Source organism: Salmo salar, chromosome 22 (assembly GCF_965601325.2).
Source record: "Salmo salar chromosome 22, fSalSal1, whole genome shotgun sequence".
In the NCBI taxonomy this organism is placed as follows: Eukaryota; Metazoa; Chordata; class Actinopteri; order Salmoniformes; family Salmonidae; genus Salmo; species Salmo salar.
In genome coordinates, this window is record NC_138312.1 from 39,628,243 (window position 1) to 39,632,339 (window position 4,097).

The 4,097-nt window shown below is 37.0% G+C and overlaps 1 long non-coding RNA gene across 1 annotated transcript; it reads left to right on the top strand.

Annotated features, from left to right (window-relative positions):
* Positions 1–2,766, top strand: LOC106583394 (uncharacterized). Its single transcript, XR_001323502.3, has 3 exons — positions 1–1,104; positions 1,526–1,579; positions 2,128–2,766. It is a non-coding gene; the product is annotated as an uncharacterized LOC106583394 (long non-coding RNA).
* The last annotated feature ends 1,331 nt before the right edge of the window (positions 2,767–4,097 follow it).

Genomic DNA, 4,097 nt, shown 5'->3' on the forward strand with positions numbered 1-4,097 from the left:
CAATCAGTTGTGTTGTGGCAAGGTAGGGTTGGTATACAGAAGATAGCCCTATTTGGTAAAAGACAAAGTCCATATTATGGCAAGAACAGCTCAAATAAGTAAAGAGAAATGACAGTCCATCATTACTTTAAGACATGAAGGTCAGTCAACATGGAAAATGTCAAGAACTTTGAAAGTTTCTTCAAGTGCAGTCGCAACAACCATCAAGCACAAAAAACATATTGATGTCACAAATATATAATTTGTACATTTCTTTATTAGTTATTTGTTACATTTGACTGTGTAAAACCTAGCAGTACTACTTATTTGTCTGAGAGTGAGGCGGATATAGTATATAGTATTTTGCTAACAAACATGATTATTTCTCTGTCTGAAATGAAACCATCAATTGATAGATTTTAAACAAATACAGTACCTTCAGAAAGTATTCACACTCCTTGACTTTGGAATAAATCAAGGGATATGAATACTTTCTGAAAGCTCTGTATAGGGGATAGATTGTAGTGGCATCAAGTCTTACTGTAAATGGATACTTACTGTAAAGGGAAGCCCTTTATCTACTTCCCCAGAGTCAGATGAACTAGCGTTAGCACAATAGCTGTTACCATTGATGTACTAGTCTCGCTTTGTCATACCTCCAAAATCACATCGTTCTCACGCCTCCCTTGGAAGTCTGGGGAACTTTGTACTGTAAAAACGGGTTGAATGGTCCGCTGGACCAACGTAACATCCAATTAAGATTTTGATTGGATGTTACATTTCAAGAAACCCTGCCCCCACAGGCCCGTAGAAGGGGTGCTGTGTGTTGTTTGTCACTGTTTTCCTTCCAGGTAGTTGTTGCCTATGCTAGTTTCAAGTGCTAGTTTTCAAGTTATCAAGTGTGGCCAACAGTCTGTGATTGATATTTATTGAAATTGAAAGTGGATTACGCTGGTAAAGTCAAACGTCACAACATGTTCTAAACCACTCTGATGACAAACACTTTTTTCCTTGTCTCCGCTTGTCCACATGACTGCTGGCTGCACTTCGTAAACCCTGAAAATATTGTGAAGATTGACCACTATTTTGACACAAAAAACAGAGGCAGTGGGAAAAACTATTCAGGTAAATAAATACATTTTTTAAATGTTAAAAGACAATATATTAGTAGCTAGTTAGATAGCTGTCGGCCAGTAGGTCACTTTGTTGGCTAACTAAAATTAGCTGCTAGCTAGCTAGCTAACTAACTGTACACACTGTTTAGCTAAGTGAATTAAATTGTTATTCATTTTTTTGCTCCTTTGCACCCCAGTATCTCTACTTGCACATTCATCTTCTGCTCATCTATCACTCCAGTGTTTAATTGCTAAATTGTAATTACTTCGCCACTATGGCCTATTTATTGCTTTACCTCCCTAATCTTACCTCATTTGCACACACTGTATATATATATTTTTCTATTGTGTTATTGACTGTACGTTTGTTTATTCCATGTGTAACTCTGTGTTGTTGTTTGTGTCGCACTGCTTTGCTTTATCTTGGCCAGGTCGCAGTTGTAAATGAGAACTTGTTCTCAACTGGCCTACCTGGATAAATAAAGGTGAAATACAATTTTTTTTAAATAAAAAAAATGTCATCAAGCTACACTCTTAGAAAAAGAGTTCCAAAAGGGTTCTTCAGCTGTCCCCATAGGATAACCATTTTTGGTTCCAGGTAGAACCAGTTTTGGTTTCAGGTAGAACCCTTTTGGAACCCTCTGTGGAAAGGGTTCTTCATGAAACCAAAAAGGGTTTTTCAAAGGGTACTGCTATGGGGACAGCCGAATAACAGCTACACTCTTAGAAAAAAGGTACTAACTTCCTATTAGCTAGCTATCTTGATGTAATCATTGTAAATTAAAAACACAGTCTCCAAATGCATTTGTAGATAACAGCCATGGAAAAGTGGGTGAAATTGTCACTAAAGGGAGAGTGTAGGCTACTGGATAGGGCAGGTAACTTTGTGGGAGGACATTAAGAAAAGATTCTCCAGTTCCAGCCCCTACAGGGGAAATCTTTGAGGACAGAGAGATAATAGCAACATAATATAGAGTGCTGTCTCATTTGTGTATAATGAAGCCTGTTTCTTTTTGATGTTTTCTGTCCTTAGAAATGGAAAGTTGTGAAGGCACTTTTGCAGATGAAGAGAGAGGTCCCAATGAATCTCCCAAGAGACTAAGGGTATATCCTATATGCCATGGGTTATATGTGTAGGCCTACCTTTGTTAGCAAATGTTGTATACAAAAATATAGTTAAACATCACACATAATGTATAAACCTATTACAATTGGAGCAGGTCAATCCTGCTGGTGGTCTGCCGGGTGTGCAGGGTTCTGTTTCAGCCCAGCAATAACGCAGCTGATTTAACTGATCAAATTGAATGAGTTGATAATCAAGTGTGCTTTTGCTGGGCTGGAAAAGAAGTCGGCTCACCTAGTAGATCAGGGATCAGTGGAGCAAGGTTGGCCACCGCTGGTATGGAGTTTTTCTGTTCACTTGAAATTATGCTTCAGTAATTATAGCCTACTTGTTACCACGTAATTATCTATTGTTGTTTAGACTAAGATGTCTAACTTTTCATACGAGTTAGCTTATTTGTGTGTTTTGAAGTGATGAAGTGTTGATTCTTTGAAGTAAAGTGTTTAAACTTGTTTTAATTGTTAAACTATTATTCAAAATGAACCAGTGTCTGTTGATTAATCACATATCACAATCTGCAATAAATAGGGGAGGGGGTTCTGTCTATAATTTGTCTGTGTTTATGTGTTGTATTCTCAAACGAACATTTCCTTTTTGTCTATTTGTAAGATCTTAAATCTGTTTTATTTGATTGTCACTTTCTCTCATTATATCAGCTATGTGAATCCATTTAGCAGCTTATCATATGGCATGCATCACCAATGCAGCCATATGCCTACAGTATGATGGCATTACTGGCCTTATGGGCATCTGTCATCTGGAGCAGAGAATAGCTAAACTCACACATTGTTTACATGTTGAGCTATACACTGAGTATACAAATATTAAGAACATCTGCTCTTTCCATGACATAAACTGACCAGGTAAATCCAGGTGAAAGCTATGATCCCTTATTGATGTCACTTGTTAAATCCACTTCAATCAGTATAGATGAAGGGGAGGAGACTGTTATAGACAGGTTCAAGAAGGATTTTTAAGGCTTGAGACAATTGAGACATGGATTGTGTATGTGTGCCATTCAGAGCATGAATGGGAAAGACAAAAAATGTAAGCACCTTTGAAAGGGGTATTGAAAACTCAATATTAGGATGGTGTTCGTAATGTTTGGTATACTCAGTGTATTTTCTCAATTTAAAATGATACCAGTAGACAATGTATATGAGGCAAACCATATACTAGATTTTGTACATGCCTTATAAGTGCTGACATATAAAATTGTTTAGTGTAAATCCAAGCTGTGTTATCGAGGTACAGTACGAAAAAATAAGGAGAATTAGGCTACAGGAGATTTACATTTACATTTAAGTCATTTAGCAGACGCTCTTATCCAGAGCGACTTACAAATTGGATGAGCATTACAGGTGACATTTTATGAGGTTCATTTAATTTCCTTTATTTTAGCAATGTTTCTAGCAAAATTATTGCAGTTCCCATAGATAGAAAACCTCCCACTAATAGTACATGGCTGCTTCATGTATCACTGACTCTGGATAAGCTTATGTGCTAACACAGCTAACATCTTAGGTAAAATTAAAGGTTGGCTTTATAATTGTGAGAGGATTTAAACTAGCTAGTAGCAAGCTAGTTAATTATGCCTAGGTAGCTTACAAGGTTAGCTGACTTTTCTCTAAACAAACCTCATTGTAGCTAGATACTTGTCCCTCATGCTAGCATTTACAGCGAAATATCATTTCAGAAACATCAACATAAAAATATTGATATGGCCAGTTTTGTAGACCATTTCTCTCCTCTTGCTGCATGTTTAGCTCAACTCGAAATAACAGAGAAATGCTCTGAAAACCAACGTGCTGCAAATAATCTAAAATGTTTTGTCACCTGTGATTGTTTTGTTGACATTTTTAGTCCTCAGTGTTGCTCCT